The sequence below is a fragment of the Eublepharis macularius genome, chromosome 6 (genome assembly GCF_028583425.1).
Source record: "Eublepharis macularius isolate TG4126 chromosome 6, MPM_Emac_v1.0, whole genome shotgun sequence".
In the NCBI taxonomy this organism is placed as follows: Eukaryota; Metazoa; Chordata; class Lepidosauria; order Squamata; family Eublepharidae; genus Eublepharis; species Eublepharis macularius.
This window is the reverse complement of record NC_072795.1, coordinates 21,751,384-21,771,833: the sequence shown is the minus strand read 5'-3', so window position 1 is coordinate 21,771,833 and position 20,450 is coordinate 21,751,384. Positions and strand designations below refer to the sequence as shown.

The following is a 20,450-nucleotide window of genomic DNA, read 5'->3' as shown; positions in this document are numbered from 1 at the left end:
CAACTTGTTTGGCTCTATTTGTTTTATCTTGCCCTTCCTCCTAGGAGGAAAGGTGCCACACATGCTTCTCACTTCAACATTCTCTCCTTCCAACAACCCTAGTGAGGCTGAGAGAGAGCAACTGGCTGGCCAACGTCATCCACGCTCCTTTATGGCGGACTAGCTTGATGCCCGTGCTTTGCTACGGTATTTAACTACTTTAAGTCCAATTATAATACTTATGGGTATGTAACATTTTTTGGTGGGGGGGTGGTGAGTTGGTTTTGTAGTATAATAGCGTAGTAACCAAGCTTCACAAAAGTGTTTGAATAAAGCGAAGCGTGTTGATGCTGAAAACTGATGAAGTGAATTTTGAAATGTAACATTTATTGAAGAGATTTTAAAAGGGAAAGATGGTAGTGCAATAAATAAAGTGAAAAATACTTACCGCCTTTTCCCCCCCTTAAGGACCTCTTTGTAGACCTCATTGATGGTTTTCCACTCAGGTGCTTGGATCACCAGGCTGCTGGGTGAACTCACTCTGAAGCAGGCTACATAGAACTGCCCATGTGAGAAGCAGTCCTCCCTCAAGGCTATTCCTGCCACTTTCAGTATCTACCCCTGGGACTTGTTGATCATCATAGCAAAGCAGACCTTGAGGGGGAACTGCAGGTCCTGTACCGTCTCGCCATGAACATTTAAAAACTCCATTGCCAACTGACTTTTATATAAAACCCTTTTTCAGGAGTCTTGCACTGCCTTTCTTCAACTGTCTCCAGTTTTCTTTACCTGATTTTTACCTCAGAACACAGTTCTACAGCTGACCCATCAGCCGGCCAGCCACACAGGAAAGCCAGGCCCCACAAGGAGATTGGCAACCCTAGACTGGGAGGTGTATTTTTACCTCAAGACACTTTCAGTGACTGGGAGTCATTGGCCGTTTTCACACTACTAACCTGCTTCCATAACATTGTACAATGTTGCGCAAAAAACACGGACGATAGCGTCTTCTCACGAGAGTTTTGCACAACATTGTGCAAAACTCTTGCAAGAAGACGCTATCTTCCGCGTTTTTTGCACAGTGTTGCGGAAGCAGGTTAGTAGTGTGAAAATGGATCCTGAGGTTCTGCATGTGTCCTGCATAGTGTTTAGAATTTTGGGATGATGACCAATCAAGGGCGCATATGCAAATGACCTCAGGGAAGAGTGGCAGTTGGCGGGAGGGGGGAGGAGCACCCTGCCAGCCACACATGGAAGCTGTATCCCTATGGGGAAACACATTTTACCCTCTTAGGAGGCAAATTTCTTAAAATTCTTTCTTAGTGAGCCCCTACACCAGAAAAGGAGCGTCCTGCCCAAATTTTACGTTTCTAGGTCCAGCAGTTTGGGCTGGGCGTTGATGAGTCAGTCAGGACACTTGTCTTTATATATATAGATTTGAACCCATGTCTGTACCCTACGCTCGTCCTAATTTTATCATAAGGACACTGTCTCTTCTTAGCGGGGAGAAAAAGAAGAAACAAACCACAACAGTGTGCAAGAGTGGCACTATATGAGATTCTTAAGTAGTTCCTTCTAGGAAGTAATTTCATTGGCCTCCCCAAGGAAGACTCTGTTCCAGTCCTGGCTTGTACCTTTTCTGATGCTGCTTGCCTCTGGCTTGTTCCTTGAACTGCGGTCTTCTTCCCCCCCACCCTTTTCGTGATTTAGTTCATTTACTGAATCTGTTTCCCTGACTTTCACAGCAGACAAACAAACTTTTCCTGACTGAAAGTCATAAGAAAAGCTCCTGTTAAGCTTCCACATGCCACACCGTGTTGGGTTGGCTCAGGCCTGTGGGCTTCATGTTACTAGACTCTGCGGCTATTCTTTACTGCAACCCCTTTTCTATTTATTTACTTTGCCGTTCTCCCCAAAAGTGGCTTAAATCATTCTCCTCTCCTCCTTTTTATCCGCAAAACAGTCTTGTGAGGTAAGTTGGGCTGACAGCATGACTGGCCCAACATCACTCAGCAGGTTTCCTTTGCAGTAGTCAACTCCAGTGGCCCCTTAGAGACCAACCAAGTTTTCAGGGTGTAAGCTTTCAAGAATCAGAGTTCCCTTCCTCAGACACCAGACCCTTCTTTGCCTTCTTCAGACCCTTCTTCTTCCTTGGCAGAGTGAGGATTTGAGCCTGAGTCTCCCAGATCCTTCTCCTATACTCTAACCACTACTCAAAACTGCTAGGGCAAGTAGCGCTCCAGTAATAACTCTCATAATGAAATTTCTGACACTTTGAATGCAAATAGGTGCAAGCTTTTCCTGAAGTCAGTATAGGTCAGTGTGATCTCATTAATTTGCTGTGTCCCAAGTTGGACTAGAATTGTTGATTCTAGCACCATTGCTCAGGTTTCAAGCACAGGATTTCTTCAGTTTTCTTACCCTGACATCCTCTTTAGCTGAAGTGGCCAAGGACTGAATTAATAATCAACATCAGTGTGTATGGTGTTTGTAGGGTGTGTTTCTTGCTCTGGAGTATTTGCGCGCTGGAACCTTTTACGTGTTCTCTACCATTGAGCCGTGATCTCCCCCACACCTCCGAAGGATGTGGTTTTAGGTTTTGTGTTGTGTCCTGTCATGTCTTGGTCTATCTCAAGAATGAAGGTCACAGATTTCATATTTATTAGAACTCCTAGCACGATTTTCTGCAGGAAGCTGACAAAAGCTATCCACAAGTCACAGGTATGGAGTCCCCAGTGTTGGTTTAAACAAACTACATATTATGACCATTAATCGTGTGCATGTTAGGGTTGCCAGGCCCCTTCACTCCCCTGGCGGGAGATTTGGAGGCCAGCTCCTATCTCACTCTGTCCCTGGGTCCTCCTTTTGTGTGCACGCTGTGTGCGTGTGCGCACGCGCTCCTGACTTTGCACAATGATGTCACTTCTGGGAAGTAATGTCATCATGTGGGTCAAAGGGTGGTCTGGGGTTGCTCCCGTGCTCACCAAGGGGCTGAATCACGCTGCTGTGGGGCACGATTTGGCCTGAAATAGACCCACTGTAGGATGCGATTGGGCCAAATTAGACTGCTGTGGGTGCAAGGGCACCCTGAGGGGCGCACCCTCCCGCTGGCCAGGTAAGTGGGTGTGGGGGGGAGGTGGGAGCAGGGGATCCCTGGCCCGAGTGGGGGAATGGCAACCCTGTCTGTGTTTGTGTGTGGAACCCCATGGTGCATGAGCATGGAGCCTGTTGAAAATTGATGCAGCTGTGGTGCTTCACATGGTCCTGTGCACTCAGCTATCTATGCTGCCAAGCAAGAGAAGAGCGTTTGGGCCACACATAGACTCCTTGCCACCGCCCTCTGTTAGCAGATGCGCTCTAGCTCTCTGGATGGCTTTAGGCCACTCTGTGTGTGGATGACCATTCCTGTTCTAAGTATAACAAGGTGCATCTGACCTGACTGTCCTTCTGTTTGTAGCATGCTTGCAATCATAGGGACCAAAATGCTATTGGAGTCTAAGGCTGAAAAACTCAGTGGAATATTCCCAAACTCTGCTGCCCAGGGCAGGCTGCCTCACTCTAACTATACAGCCTGCCCCACTTAAGGATCTATAAAACCCAACAGATTTTTTAAAAATAAAAGGCAGTAGTAGTAAGTTTTGCTCCTGATCTTTATTTTTTTGCATCCTGAATCTTCATGTCCAATCGTCTGCCTTCCTCCCTGCCCCCGTGTTGTTGTCAATGACTTCAGCCAGTATCTTGTGCAAGCTCTGAATTCTGCAGAACTGTTTACCCGTTCCCCACTGCCCCTCCTGTCCACCCACTCATTCAAATCTGCAAAATGTTAAAAGTCATGGACACTCATGAAAAGCCATGCGGTATGACTCACGATGGTCCTGATTATATGCACAGCTCTGCAAACTGTGTGTGTGAGATGCCCTAATCTAGTCTTTAGACTGTTGAGACAGTTTGCTGCACTGCTGGCATTTGGAGGGAGTTGGGAATTGTTAAATTCTGCTGGGGGGAAAGAGTCAGGCCTACCTTACAAGTGGGTGGTAGGATGTGGAGGCAGTGGAATGAACTGTACCACTTCAGACTGCACATAGAGAATCACATTCTAGAATTCCCCCTTAGGTTCAAAATGCCTGGCATATTGCAAACCAGTAGAACCTTTCTATTGGTAAGGGGATGCTTTATGCAAAGGAACTTTTGAAATTGGAGCACCCTCACCTGCAGTCTGAAGTGGAACAGTCCATTATACCATCTATGGGAGGAGTAACTCGAACTGTAGAGTAGATGGGAAGTGCTTGCCCTCCATTGAAGACTTCAAAACCATGGTTACTATCACGCTCTTGGCAACAGTTTCTGTCCATTGCTTGTTAATAATTTCTGTTGTGCTCTTTCCAGCAAGGGTGAAAGTAATTACAAGTAATTGTTTACCTAATAATTTCGGTGCTTTAAACATATTTCTTCTATGAAGTTTAATTACATTTTCTCTAAGTTGATGTTTCACAGGGTGTCTCTGTTTGTATGTGGATATGTTTCTGATGTTCTCTTCCAATTCTGCCATGAATAGTGCTGCAGGGTAGATCTGTCACACATAATCTGGATGGATGTACGGGACTGTGTTTTACAGAGTCAAGCTTTTTTAAATTCCTCCTCCAGAAACAATGCCGTATCCATTTATTGTGTGAAATGCAGCCCCTTTTAAACTTCAGTCGTTATTAAATGATAAATAAGCCACTTCTGAACGGTGTTATAAAATGACATAACCTTACTTATAAACTTCAACATACATTAAAAAGGGTATGGGTTTGTCATAGTTTATATTGGAGAGAACTTGGCGGCAAATGAGTGGCTCTAGCTTGTAAAAAGCTTATGCCGCAACAGAATGGTCAATCGTTAAGGTATCACAGCATTCTCTATTTTGTTAAGCAAGCTATCGTGGTTGCTGTTCTCAAATATAGACCCGCTGCAGCATAGTACCGTAGCACGTTGCTGGTTTGAATCCCACTACTGCCATGAGCTCAGCAGGTGGCCTTGGGTAAGCTACTCCTTTCAGCCTCAGCTCCCCAGCAGAAATTGTGGGGATAATAATAAGTGAGTGGGGCACTAAGCTGTCTACAAGACTAGTATATAAGTGCTTGCTTAAGTATCTGCTTAATTTATGTGATCTGATCAGGTCAGGCTAGCCCATAGACCATTACCAAAAGTTATAGATGGAGACATTGGCTTCCTGTCTCATTACTAGAGGTGGGAACCAGGAAAATACCAAACAGTGTGGTTTGTGGTTCGTAGCGTTTCACGAACCATGAACTTTGACCAACTTGCCCTGGTTCGGAAACCGGTTCATTTGGTTCATGAAAGCATCACTTCCGGGACAGCAGAAAGGTCACTTCTGGGGCAGCAGGTCACTTCCGGAGCAGCAGAAGGTCACTTCCTGGGCTGCAGAAAGCCCATCCCCCTGTTGCCTAGGAAACTGATTGATTGGCACCAGGCCGTCTGCAGTGACGAACCGAAAACGAACCAAACAAACTGGCCTAAAGTTTGTGGCGGTTTGTCAGAAATGGGCTCTGACAAATTGCTGGTTCACAAACCATGAACCGGCCTGGTTCGTGACAAATTTGGATTCATATTTTGGTTCGTGCCCACCTTTACTCATTACCAGTGCTAATTTCTCCACACCCACTACTCCTCAGCATACTCCTCCCTATTCAATTACACCTGCCATTGTCATTCACTGGCTATTATCATTCAGCTTCTGCAATCACACCACCAAGGTCAGATGGTATGAGCTTCATTTATTCTTGCTGGAAGTAGAAAAGAGCAAGAGTCAGGTAGCACCTATAAGACTAACAAAATTTGTGGTAGGGTACAAGCTTTTGTGAGTCACAGCTCACTTCTTCAGAACTGACGTAAAAATACTACCACTTCTGAAGAAGTGAGCTGTGGCTCATGAAAGCTCATACCCTACCACAAATTTTGTTAGTCTTATAGGTGCTAGTGAACTCTTGCTCTTTTCTACAGCTATAGACAGACTAACACAGCTACCTATCTTGATCTATCTTGTTGGAATGTTGGGGAGAGTTTCTGTGACAACACCATGTTTGGTGGGTTGCGAGTTGTATAGGTTGGTGGCCCTGTTAAATTGTGATTCTATCAAAAAGGGGAAATGGAGATACTCGTTTGCCAAGGGATGGAGTGGCAGGACAACAGAACTGGGGATTATGTGGCGCAAGATGTGGTATTTATTTTGTTTTTGGCTATGGTGTTTTGAAGTTTGGTATTTCTGGCCCCCTGTAGTATGCATGAATGGGCTGAAATTTAATATATTTAAAAAAACACTTCAAACCAAATTAACATTGTGATGCTGTCTAATTATACCTGCAGGGATTTATATAGTATACAAGAGGACAGTCCCGTGGGGGCAAAAATAGCTTATGGTGCAAATACTGGCAGATGTTTCCTGAGTGGTTCCAGCAGCTCTTGCAGTAATAGGTATTCTATTAGATGTTCACAGAGCCACGGTGTGCAACTGTTAATGCATTAAGGTGCTAAATCATTTTAAAAGGTACAGAACTTGTGGTCAATTCAGTTTTTGTCAGCGCTCCGTATGTTGTCGTTGTTTTAATTCACCTGCTCAAGGAGTTTTAGTTCTTCTAATGCAATTCTTCGTGGTTCTTGGGAGACCTGGTAGTGATGTACTGGGGGGGGGGGAGTTATGTTTTTAAACGATGGGGCAAAAGAAAGGGGGAGCAGGATTTCAATCCCGCTGTTGTTAACTGAGCAAAACCTGTTGCAGAGGGCAAAGAGACTAAGATGTTATTTCGTTTGCAAAATATGATTTATAAATGTTCAGTCGTTATGAAATTTTGGAAGGGCATAATTAGAGAAATTAAACAAATGTTAGGAATAACCCTAGGAAATAGTGCTGAATTTTTATTATTGGGATTTTGCCTAGAGATGCACCTGTAATACATAAAAGTATGGTTCTTGATTTTTTGATGGCAGCCAAAATGCTGTTCACTAAAAACTATTGAAAGGCAATGTTTAAATATTGAGTCTTGGATACGTAAAGTATGGGAGTTCAGCAAGTAGTCTAAATTGACTGAGTTGATTAAGCTGAGAGATGGGAGGGCTAAACATGCGTCTTTCATTCTTAGAAGCCCTTTTTATTTTTGGAACAGAGATCTAGGTATTCAGTTTGATGTTTTCAGCGGTGTAATTTTTCTATGACAAGGTAATGGCTGGATTGATTGTGAAGTCACAGATGACTGGGGAAAAGAGTAATTTTAGATAATCTTAGATATGCTCTGTATCTTAACATTTGGTAGACAAAATGGGTTCAGTTAAGCTGTGATATTATGGTTGTTTGGATATGACCTTTTGCGAATTAATTGTTTACAGGCTGTTTATCAGACTGATTCTTGACAAGATATGGTAGGTATTTTATTTATAATAACCTTCCTGACTCACTGAGATATAGGTTGTGCAGTTGTGTGTTCTGTAATGTATTGTATTGTGCTCCTACGGGGAAAAGTTATGAAAAGAATCTTTCAAAATTTGAACCCACAGCCGTAGTTCTGTTGCAGCAAGTTTTTGAGGAAGTGTTGCTATAAAGCAAGAGATAGGGTTGGATCCTGCCTCATCTTCTGTTGGCACACGTAGCACAAAGCCTGCTGTAGGTTCATCCTACCTGGCTGGGGAAAAAAGCCATGCACAACAGGTCTCCAGTGAGGAGGATCCGGTGAGATTGCGCCAATGGAAAAGTAGGATCCAGCTTGTAAATAATTGGCATGTTGTTTGTTTTTTAGCCCATGGTGATGGAAAGTGCTGTGAAGTCACAGCTGACTTATGGTGACCCCATTGGGTGTTCACAGCAAGAGACGTTCATTGCCTGCCTCTGCGTAGCAACCGTGGACTTTCTTGGTGGACTCCCATCCAAGTACTAACCTGGGCTGACCCTGCTTAGCTTATGAGATCTGATGAGGTCAAGCTAGCCTTTATAGCCCATAGACCATTACCAAAAGTTATAGATGGAGTATACATTTCTAAAAAATCACCTTGACTATCTCTCTATCCTTAAAACTATCTGCCACATACTTGAAGAAATATTCTTGCATATATTCTTGCATATATGCATAAAGCGAAATACCTTTTCAGTTGCATGCCTGTTTCGCTTTGGGGGTGGGGGTGGGTGGACTTTGTTGTTGACCAGTGCACAGTAGCAAGGAATCTTTTCCTGATACCTGTGGCTTGTTTTCTTCGAAACAGGACGTGTCTGTGAAGTAGGGTCAGTCCTTAACTATATCCTCCCCGCAGTGAAAACAGCCATCGGGGTAAAGCCTACTGATGGAAACTTTGTATGCACCATTGATAACTGTTGTAGCAGTGTTTAATCACAGAGCAACACAGAGCTGCTGTGGCCTTCTGAAAACAGGAAGCTGTCTGATGACGAGTATGAATTGTTTGCCCATGGCAGAGTGGGTGAAGTCATTGCTCTGTCCTTCAAGTCATCTTGTTTTGGGGACAGCTAATTCTGTTGGGTCTCTGCATTGGGTGTGGCCAGGCCATCCAGTCCTTCTCTCAATGCAGAGAGAGGGCAGAATTCTGCAGTTGTAGACCAGGCTGCCCGTTGTCTCTCTGCAGGAGTCACTCCACTTGAAGTGCCTCCTTTCAGGAGATATACTTTTAGAACAATGACTTATACAGGAAACACCAGAGATCCTTTGAAGTCAAGTAAGCTTAGGGTACTGAACACAAATTGTGTCTGGGCTATGGAAGGGTTTTGTGGAGGTGGAGGAGGGCTTGCTGCTCTGTAGCTTCATTTGAGAGCGATTGTGGTGTAGTGGTTAGAGTGTCTGACTAGCATCCGGGAGACCCAAGTTTGAATCCCCACTCTCCTCTGGAAGCTTGCTGGGTGACCATGTGCTGCCAGCCCAACCTACTTCACAGGGTCCAGTTTCAGTGCTATTTATAAGAGCTTTTAAAATTGTATATCCTAGTTTTAATATCTGGTCTCAGTCTTGTCAAGAATGTTGCCCATGACTCATTGCATACACTTATCAGGATAAGAGATACAGTTAAGAGGGCCACTAAGAAAAATGGTCTCTTCTAAGGACCTAGTCTAGATACGAATGATTTAAACTGAGTTTTGGAGCAATCAGTTTCAAAAACCAAGTTTTGGTTCCCCCCCTCCCTGTTTGTTTCTTTCTCCACATGATTTTTGGCAAGATCATTGAGGTCTGCTAAACTGCTTGGCGCAGCAGACAGGAAATGGATCTGTTTGTATAAAGTTATGCAACCCTGTTGGAAAAAAGGATCCAGGCACCACGTGGGCGATAGAAAGCAAAGGAATACCACTGATCGTTTTAAGCCATAGCAGTCTAGTCCAGAAGAATCACCCAAAGAGGTGTGAACAAGAGACCAGTTACTCAAAATAACTGCAGCAGTTGCATCCAATTAATACATGGAGCAGATATCAGCTTGACTTCTGGGGTTGTCTGGTAAATTTTTACTGTATTATTTGGAACTTTTTGTAGGGTGTGGGGAGGATTTGACTACAGAGATTCTGCTTCAGGTTAGGAAAGGCTGTTGACCAGACAGATGGGAGGGACTTGGTCTGCCGAAATCCGCAAGTAAAGTTGTTTAACAGTGCAATCCTAAACAGAGTACCTCCAGTCTCAGCCCATTGATTTCAATGGGCTTAAATCAGAGTAACTCTGGTTAGGATTGCACTGTAAGTCATGGAGGAAATCATTATTGAAAGCAGATGATCTTTTGCAGCTGGTACTTCTGTATTTATGTTAAATGATTTGTTATAAGTGTGACTTATTTATTAACTTCACTTGCACTTTTCTCCCCAATGGGGGGACTCCAGTGGCATACAAGAGTCTCCCCTCCTCCATTTTATCCTCACAACCATCCTGTGAGGTAGGCTAGGCTGAGAGCATGTGACTGGCCCAAGGTAACCCACCAAGCTTCTGAGCAGACTGGAGATTCAAACCTGGGTCTTAGAGATCTTAGTTCAACCACTATAACATGCTAGACTTGCCTACAGTTGCAGCAAGACCCAGTTATTGGAAATTGTGTTTCCTAAAATGTCTGCCAATCAAGTCGGTATTCAACAGTGCAAGAACCAGTTAAAGAAGTTGGAAACTCCAGGTGGGGGTTAGAAACCCAGGAAGGAAAAAATTCTGTATTTGCAAAGAGGATCAGGAACAAATTCAAGATACAGTGTGCCAGGCCTTGCATGTGGGCTTCTCGGAGACCCAGTGTGGTGTAGGGTTGCCAGCTCCAAGTTGGGAAATTCCTGGAGATCGGGGGGGGGGGGTGAAACCTGGAGAAAGTGGGGTTTGGGGAGGAAAAGGACCTTGACATGGCATAATTCCATAGAGTCCACTCCCCAAAGTAGCCATTTTCTCCAGGTGAACTGATCTCTGTGGCCTGAAGACTAGTTGTAATTCCTGGAGATCTCCAGCCACTACCTGGAGGCTGGCAACCCTAGTGTGGTGTAGTGATTGGAGTGCCAGACTAGGACCTGGAAGACACAGATTTCAATTGCTGCTCTGCCATGGAGCTCTCTGGGTGACCTTGGGCCAGTCATACTCTTTCTCTTGGCTTAATCTAACTCATAGGATGGCTGTTAGGGAGGGGAGAAAGATACTGTAAGCCACTTTGGGGTATGCCTTGGGGAGTAAAGTGAAGTGTGGTGGTGAAGAGGGCCCTCAAGTCATAGCTGACTTACGGCAACCCCCGGCAGGGTTTTTATGGCAAGAGACTAACAGCGGTGGTTTGCCATCACCAGCCTCTGCAACCCTGGTCTTCATTGGAGGTCTCCCATCCAATTGCTAACCAAGGCCGACCCTGCTTAGCTTCTGAGATCTGACAAGATCAGGCTCAATATTTTTATGAGCAATTGTAGGTTGATACTGAGGTAACTCCCTGCACCCCTCAAATGGCAGCCCCCTAGCTAGCTGTAAAGTCAGTGAGATTATGAATCTGTACATTTAATCCTTGCAATTGTTCTTCCCCACATCAAAGGTGGGGAGGGGTGTCCAACCTGGCCCAGGCCTTGATTAAAGCTCCTACGTAAGTTTCATTTTCTCCACTTTGTGGGCTGTCGCACTGGCAGAGTCTTTTGTTTTTGTAAGTGCCTATCTGAACAACCGTTCTGTCCCTTCATCCAAACCTTCCTTCCTTAAACTCATTTGCCAGAAGCAGATTTTTTTTTTAACCATGTGATTTTTCTTCAAAAGGTCATTAACCCCAGAAAGGCACCATAGAGGAGATAACACTTCCTGATCTTCCTCCTAATTTAGTAAATTGGAGAAGAGACAGCAAAGTGAAAGACAGCAGGACTAAGACTGAAATTAGAGATTGTTTGCAGGGACCTAAACTGCTCTGATGTTTCTTTTCCATTAAGTAACGGGTTGGCCAGTTTGCTTGCATGTTGCTTTGCCTAGAACTGCTGCAGTTGAAGACTAAGCCACTTTAGGATATGCTTGAAGCAGAAAGTCAGCTGGTAAGGTTCTTCTGCTGTTTGGTGGGTTTCGGCTGAAAAGTTGCTTCAGTTTGAATTCTAGGTGCCAGGCAGTTAGTAAAAGCATAGGAGAATTCTAGGAGTGGTGGTGGGGGGGTGGGGGGAGAGAAGATAGCAGTCCTAGCCCCGCAATGTGCTAGCTCAGTAATGGCAGGCCAACCTTGCAGGATTCATAGTCTCCTCTTAATCCTGACCTGCAAGATAGGGCAATAGTTTAAATTATTTGCAGACGTCCAATCTCCTTTTTTGCTTGCTTTCTTGGGAGGGCCAGATGGAAAGGAGGACAATGGGATTCCTGCACTGTCAAATTCTTTTGTAAATACCTGTTGAAAGTACAGTTTGCTGTTTAGGAATAAAACAACCATCAGAGATCTGTTGATATCTAAAGCCTTTATTCTTTTCCAAAAACCTATATAACTTTCTTATGGACTGAAGTTCAGTGGTCATGTTTAAGCCGTTGTTGAGTAACTTTAATTCAGGGTTTTTTTTGCAAATCTGTGCTTGCTTAAAAAAAAAACCCTGTTGTTACTTACCCCAGTTCCTTGAAAAGGAATGAGATAGGATATTTATTGGACTAAAAGAAGTTGGTCTTGATTGTGCACATGCCTTGCTCACAGCAGACAGGTCAGCTTTAGTACGAAGAGGGGCAGACTTAGACAGGATCCGCCCCCCTCCCCCCCAGCACCTGGGACATTCTGGGGAGTGCTGCATCAGTTATGAGGCGTTCCTTTTCTGATTGTAAACTAGCAGTGTGATGCATAACAGATTTGTCACATTATTGGAGTTGTAGCTGAAAAATTCTTTGGGTAAATGTGCTCCGGATGGTCAGAATATGACTTTGTACTGGAGGGAATAGGTGTGTGTAATGTCAGTGTAGCTTTCCTGTCTTGTTGAGCAAAAGACTGAGCTCTTGTGGCATGTCTTTTAAGTTTTTGTAGATCTGAAAAGGATAGGTTATAAAAAACACACCTGAAAGAACCCTCCTGTGTGTGTGTTACGTGCCGTCAAGTCACCTCCGATCATGAGAGGAAGGGCAGGAAGGGAAGGCAGGAAGGGATACATCAGTGTTTAGTTCTCATGGCCCTTTCTTACATGCCCAAGGTAATGCTGATTGCCACGTCGGGTCAGGAAGCAGTTTTCTCCACACCAGTTTGGCTAGGGATCCTGGAGTTTTTTGCCATCTTCTGAGCATGGAGCAGGGGTCACTGGGGTGTGTGTGGGGGGGGGGAGGTAGTTGCGAATTTCCTACATTGTGCAGGAGGTTGGACTAGATGACCCTGTAGGTCCCTTCCAGCTCTATGATTTATGGCCTATGGTGACCCTATGAATGAAAGACCTCCAGTGTATCCTGTCATTAACAGATTTGCTCAGATCTTGCAAACTGGAATATGCGGCTTCCTTTATTGAGTCAAGCCATCTTATTTTGGATCTTCCTCTTTTCCTATTGCCTTCCACTTTTCCTAGCATTACTGACTTTTCCTGAGAGTCTTGTCTTCTCATGATGTGACCGAAGTATGATAGCCTCAGTTTTGTCATTTTAGCTTCTAGTGAGAATTCTGGTTTGATTTGATCTAGAACCCACTTGCTTGTCTTTTTGGCCGTCCATGGTAACTGCAAAACTCTCCTCCAGCACCACAAACTAGGAATTCCAGGCACCCTTTCAAATGATTCTAGGATCATTTGCGTGCCCCTAAGTCCTGATCATAGTATCTAACATGGTTAAGAACCTTCCTGTTTATGAGATTATTTATTATGAAAGAGAGGCAAGGTGAAAGACAGGCAAAGTGAAAGACACTAATCTTGCGTGGGATTTTTGACTTTAAGTTCGACTTGAATTTTGTATTCACAAAATTTTGGATCTGTTTACACTTGAATGTGTAAACAGCTTGAAGTGAATTCTAGGCCTGCTGTAGGATAACTGAGGGTTTAAAAAAGAGAAAGAGATGTTCCTAGAGCACTCCTGTGTGTGCTGTAGTACATATGTGCTGTCTCAGGTTTTTTTACTGCCAGAGAGCATGTGATGGGTAGTACAGGCAGTAATGTAGGCCTGCCCCATTGCTAAAGTCAGGGCTCTCTGACACTGATACAGTGGTACTACACATTCTTTCTGCTTGTATCTACTTGTGGTACCCTAAAGTGATGCAGAAATGCTTATCCAGAAGTGTGATCCCTTTGAAAATGTAAGAGGCACAATAGTCCCTCCCTGAGTGTTTGTGTGGAAGCCAGTTAAAACATAGCTGGTTGTGGAATATGGCCTGGTGGGTTTAGAGTTGACTTACAGTGTTGTGAAAGGAAGTAACCGGTGAGTACTTCAAAACAGATGTGGCACCATAACAAAGCGAAAGTTAGCGCTGCAAAAAAAAAAATGTATTTCTCAAATCCTCACTAATTGCAGTAACAAATGCAGCCCTTCTCTTTCCATTGAGCTGAGGTGAGCTATCCTGCTGTTTCTTTGAGCGGAATTAGTGAGGTGCGGAAGGAGCAGGTCACATGGAAAGGCTAGCACAGCAGGGGTGTATGTGTGCATGTACGGATATACCACATAGTGACTACAAACCAAGCGATAAGTCACAAAGAAAGGAGCCCTGCCGTTAAAGGAGCAACATATCATTTGTCAGTCCCACTCTCCGAACTATTTTTCTATAATGCTTCTAATTTATTCAGCTTGATTTTTTTTTTTTTTTGAAAAATTTTTTATTGGGTTAGAACATTTTTATTTTTACATTACAATCAATTTTCCCCTAATTTTTCGTTTCTAACCCCCTCCCTTTCCCCCCCTTTTGTTGACTTCCAACAGCTTTCCCACCCTCTGTCCCTTTTCCCTTACTTCTATTAAATTCCTCTGTCTAAAACAGATATACATTCTCCATTATATTAAGCAGTGCATCATTAACTCCTTTAATTATTATACACCCAAACTATACGTCTTTAGATAAACAATTTATCCCATTTTCCAGTTTTGAATAATTCTATATAAACCTATAAAAATATATAAACCATAAAAATTTCCCACTTAAATCAATTTCCCATTTAAATCAAACAATTTGATTTATTCTCTATATATTACTCATTTCAACTTTTTATGGTAATTCTATATAACTCCTCAGATACTCAATCAATTTAACTCTTCTATACATTCAGTTTGGTGCATATAAATCTTGTCAAAGAAAGAAAATATTGTTAGTTAGTCAATCCTCATGTTTAAACCTTATTATTAATTATTCTCTATCAGTTGACCTATACATATCTATATATATCTCAATCAATTAATCTAACTGCTTATAAATTCACATTTCTCTTCCTCCCCCGGTAAAGTCACCCCTCTCTTTTATACTTTTATTATATTTCAGTAGTTCTCAAACTGCCACAGTTTTCCTCCCACCTCCCATTTCTTCTCCAGGTATTGTTTCAGCTTCTCCCAGTCTGTGTTGAACTGCCCTGAGTCCAGATCTCTCAGTTTTCTTGTCATCTTGTCCATTTCAGCCATATACAGCAATTTGTAGATCCAATCTTCAATAGTTGGTACTTCTTGTACTTTCCATTTCTGCGCATACAAAAGTCTAGCTGCTGCAGTCATATAAAAAATCAACGTCCTATGATGGGCTGGAATTCCCTCCATTCCCAAGTTTAGCAGCAGGAGTTCTGGGTTCTTATTTATTTGAAACTGTAAAATTTCACTCATTTCTCTTATTATTTCCCCCCAGAACTGCCTAGCTACCTCACACGACCACCACATATGATAGAGGGAGCCCTCATGTTTCTTACATTTCCAGCATTTATTAGAAGTATTCAAATTCCCTAGCGCAATCTTCTTTGGTGTCATGTACCAACGATAGATCATTTTGAAAATGTTCTCTTTAATATTGATACATGTCGTTGTCTTCATTGTAGTTTTCCACAAGTATTCCCATGCCTCCATTGTTATTTCTTTATTGAAATTTATAGCCCATTTCACCATCTGTGTTTTAACTATCTCATCCTCAGTATACCATTTCAGCAATACTTGGTATACCTTGGATATTCTTTTCTTGTCTTCTTTAAGAAGGGTCTGCTCTAGTTCCGAGTTCTCTGTTCGTATGCCCCCTTTTGCAAAGTCTGAGTTGTATAAATCTCTAATCTGTCTATACTGAAACCAATCATAGTTAGGTGATAGTTCCTCTTGCGTCTTTATTCTAAGTTTAGATACTTCAATCTTAGTTATTTCTTTGTACGTTAAACATTGTTGTTCATTATCCACAGCTCTCGGATCTATCACCTCATATGGAACCACCCACAAGGGGGTTCCTTCTTGTAGGTAAGTTCTATACTTCTTCCAGATTGTAAATAGACTTCTCCTTACAAAATGATGCAGGAACATCGAGTTGACCTTTACTTTGTCATGCCATAGGTATGCGTGCCATCCAAAAATTTTTTTATATCCCTCTAGGGCTAATAGTTTCTTATTCTTTAATGTCATCCACTCTTTTAGCCAAACTAGGCAGATTGCATCATGGTAAAGTCTCAGATTGGGCAGTTGCATTCCGCCTCTCTCCTTTGCATCTTGTAAAACTTTTACTTTCACTCGAGGCTTCTTGCCTGCCCAAACAAAATCTGATATTTTCCTCTGCCATTTTTCAAATTGTTTAGAGTCTCTGATGATTGGTATTGTCTGTAACAAAAACATTACTCTTGGTAACACATTCATCTTAACTGCTGCAATCCTGCCCAACCATGACAGGTTCAATCTATTCCATTTGATCAAGTCTCTCTCTATCTGAGTCCATAATTTTTCATAATTATTCTTGAACAAATCTATATTTTTTGCAGTCAGCTCAACTCCCAAGTATTTCACCTTACTAGTTACTTCACAATCCGTTGTTTCCATTAACAATTGTTGTTTCTGCTTAGTCATGTTTTTGCATAATATCTTTGACTTCTTTTTGTTAATGAAGAAACCTGCCAAATCTCCAAACTCCTTGATCTTGTCTATCACTTTTGGCATGTTCTCCAGTGGGTCTTCTACAATTAACATTATGTCGTCTGCAAATGCTCTGACCTTATATGAATAGTCCTTTATTTTTATTCCTCGTATTTCCTCATCTTGTCGAATTTGTATCATCAGAATCTCCAATACTAAAATGAACAACAATGGAGATAACGGGCAACCTTGTCTTGTTCCTTTACTAATCGTCAATTTTTTGGTCAATTCATCATTCACTACAATTGCTGCAGTCTGGTCTCTATAGATTTCCTTGATTGCTCTGACGAATCTTTCTCCCAGTTGTAGCTTTTCCATAGTGGCAAACATAAAGTCCCAGTTTAAATTGTCAAACGCTTTTTCAGCATCTACAAAGAAGAAACCAACCTCTTTGTCACAACGCTTGTCGTAGTATTCAATAGCATTGATCACTGTCCTTAAGTTGTCTCTTATTTGTCTGTCTGGCAAAAAGCCTGCTTGTTCCTCCTCTATGACTTCCGAGAGCCACCCCTTCAATCTCTCCGCCAATATCTTCGCAAAAATTTTATAGTCATTATTGAGTAGTGATATAGGCCTATAATTTTTCACGCTAGTCAGATCTTGGCCCTCTTTTGGGATCAATGATATATTCGCTTCGCTCCAAGTGTCTGGAATTCCTTGATCCCTAAAAACTCCGTTCATCACCTCTTTTAGGAATGGTGCCAGTTCATTGGCCATTGTCTTATAAAATTTAGCCGTAAGTCCATCTGGCCCTGGCGCCTTTCCTAGATTTGCGGATTGTATTGCCATATTTATTTCCTCATCAGTTACTTCACTGTTCAGCTTATTTCTCCAAGCTTCCGAGATCTCTGGAAGTTTGGTTTTCTCCAAATATGATGCTATTGATTCTTTGTTTACTTCTTTTTTATTATACAGCTTAGCGTAAAATTTATAAAAGGCTCTGCTAATGGTAGTCTGCTCCAAATACGTTTTGTTTTCTTCACAAATTTTATTTATTATTTTCTTTTCCCTTTTCTTCTTTAATTGCCATGCCAAATATTTCCCAGGTTTATTAGCACCCTCAAAAGCTTTTTGATTCAGTCTTTTAAGGTTCCACTCCAATTCTTTGTTACTCATTGCTGTTAACTGTTCTTGAAGAATTTTGATTTCCTGATGTATTTTCTTTTTCCCTGGTCTCTTTTTTAACTGTACTTCTTTGGCCTTTATTTTCTCCTCAATCTCTTGTCTTTTCTCCTCTTTCTTTTTCCTTGCTCTACCATTTAAGTCCATTAGTATGCCCCTTACAACCGCCTTATACGCGTCCCAAACTTTACTGGTTGGTACTTCTTTATTCACGTTGTATTGTATAAAAAACTTAGTCTCTCTTCTCAGTGTTTCCATATTCTCACTTTCCTGTAACAGGTCCTCATTTATTCTCCAGGCTTTCCTTTTTCTCCTTTTTCCAAATTTCCACATAATTGGGTTGTGATCTGAGCCTACCATCGGCATTATTTCTACCTCCTTAGTCCATAGCGCTAAGTCCTTTGAGGCCCAGATCATATCAATTCTTGATAATGTAAGATGCCTTGCAGAATAAAAAGTAAACTGTTTGGTTTTAGGATATTCTCTCCTCCATACGTCTTCGAGAGTCTCTTGTTGAATCAACTCAAAAAAAAGCTTTGGCAATAGTCCTCTTTTCTTTTGTGCTTTTGTAGTCTTTTTGTCTAATTCCAAATCTGTCACTCCATTGAAATCTCCAGCAAGAATTATCTGGTCATATACAAGATCGTCTAGGTGCTTCCTTAAGTCCTCAAAGAAGCTTTCCTTTGCACCGTTAGGTGCATAAAGTCCGACTACCAACACTCTCTTTAAGTTCCAATTACATTCCACTGCTACAAATCTAGCTTCCACATCTCTCATAACAAATTTTGGCTGCAGCTCCTCTTTTATATACAACACCACTCCTCTTTTTTTCTTGTTGGAAGCCGCTACAAATTCTTTGCCCAATTTTCCAGATTTTAAATATTTTACATCCTGTTTTCTAATGTGGGTCTCCTGCAAACAAACAATATCACATTTTTGTTTTAGTAGCCAATGAAAAATATTTTTTCTCTTATTCGGTGAGTTTAGTCCATTTACATTCCAAGATAATACTTTACACTCCATATTCATGGTTTTGTTGGTAAGTCTTTTTCATTGTCCTTGATAAATCTCTCCATCTCCCGCTCAGATCTGATGCGTTTTTTTGCCCCTCCAAACTCAAAGGACACTCCTTCCGGTAACTCCCATCTGTATCTGATATTCATGTCCTTCAAAGTCTGAATTAGCACTCTATATTTTTTCCTGTCCAATAACACTGATCTGGGCAGTTCCTTCATTATAATAATCGTCTTGCCATCAATCTCCAATGGATCTTGAAATTGTTTGGTCACAATCCTCTCTTTCATATTTCTAGTTGTAAACTGCACAATCACATCCCTTGGTAGTTTCCTCTGGGTTGCAATTCTCGAGTTCACACGATACGCCACATCTAGGATAGCCACAATTTCCTCCTCCTCCTTCCCCAGGTAATCAGCCAACACCTCAGTCATCTGTTCTTGCGCTGACTTCCCTTCCACTTCTGGCAGACCGCGAAAACGAAGCTGCTTCTCCATGTGTTTAGTTTCTGCAACTGACATCCTCCCCTTCACCAGCCTCATCTCTGTTTGTTGCGTGTCTATTAAATTCTCCATCGCGTCTTCTACTGTTTTAACTCTCTGCTGCGTTCCTTGTAATTCACTGCTAATCGTTTCCACACCTTTTTTCACTTCTGACAGCTCCGACTTTACTGTCTGTGTAACTTCCTTGACCTCTTTAATAAGCTCCAATTTCGTGTCCTTAAGTTCTTTCATCATGTCTATAAGTTTTTTGTCCAAGTTTTCTATTGCCGATTGCCACTCTTTTTTCGACATCGTGGGGCTTGCTTTAGCTCGCTCCCACGAATCTGCTCTCTTCCTCAGCTCCGTGGCGTATAATTAAACGTTTTCCTTTTTTTTAAATGTCCCAATCTTTGCCAAAATTAATTTTTTATATCCAAAATGTCGGGCGTCTTTTCTCTATGGTTTCTCTATGTTATTATAATCCAAGATGGCCTACTTCCTCTTCCGCTGAAGCCACGACCCTTCCACTTTCAAAGATGGCGATTCCCCACTTCCTGTCCTTTGGCAAGGGCCGCTTCCCTCCAGCCACTCTATTGTTGTTACGCACTTCCTGTCTCCCGTCTTCCCACAGCAGGTCTCGCGATGGTGTCTTTTTCCCACAGCTCCAAAACCACAGGTATTCAAAACAATAGTCCGATTTTTGTAATAACTTCTTTAAACTTAGTCTCTTTTAAAATACAACTCCTGCCGAGTCTTCACCTCCTTTTCGCTAGTCTGTTGCAGTTTAAAAGTCTACTTTCTTTCCTCTCTGTTTTTGTCAATCTGTCCCGTTTCAAGAGATAGCGATCTTTACCTTCTCTCCAGCTTTCTCGGGTTGTAATCGCTGTTTCGATCTTAAATTCTCCTCTCGACTTCCCTCCCCGATCGAAGCTTGGGTATGTAGGTCTTATGCCAGCCGAATTGGCCCCAAAATTGCCGCAGAGATTGTAGCCGACCCGTCGCAAGGTGGGACCTCAAGGATCGGGGGGGAGACTCCTTGTGTAGAGCCCCCCCTCGTCCGAGATCTAACTCACCCTAGGGTCTTGAGCGTTCTTTGCCTGCTCCCCGCCTGAGAGCAGTCGGCCGCGGGTTATTTTCACCCCTCCGGCCGGTTAAAACGGCAATCCGGTCAGCTCCACAAATGGAGCTGCGTTAGACCTCCATGAATCCCAAACCGGAAGTCCTCAGCTTGATTTTTTTTAAAGGCCAAACCTGTTTTCAAGCACATCATCCTTAGATTTATTTCTCCTTTTTAAAAAATGTAACATGATCTCTCTGTTCCGAGCATGTTTTAATTCTAGTAAATATTCATTAGTATTATGCAATGCAAGTGAGT

General features: G+C 42.4%; 1 protein-coding gene across 3 annotated transcripts in view; it reads left to right on the top strand.

Moving 5' to 3' along the window:
• Positions 1–20,450, top strand: part of FNDC3B (fibronectin type III domain containing 3B) — a 360,494-nt gene that overhangs the window by 17,121 nt on the left and 322,923 nt on the right. Inside the window, exon 1 of one of the 3 annotated variants that reach the window (XM_054983396.1) lies at positions 9,410–9,464. The exons of 1 other annotated variant lie outside the window; for it this stretch is intronic. The gene's annotated coding sequence lies outside the window, so the exon portion shown is untranslated. Of the gene's footprint in view, positions 1–9,409; positions 9,465–11,397; positions 11,483–20,450 lie in introns of those variants that run through there. One more of the 3 variants, XM_054983395.1, reaches the window with a different exon arrangement.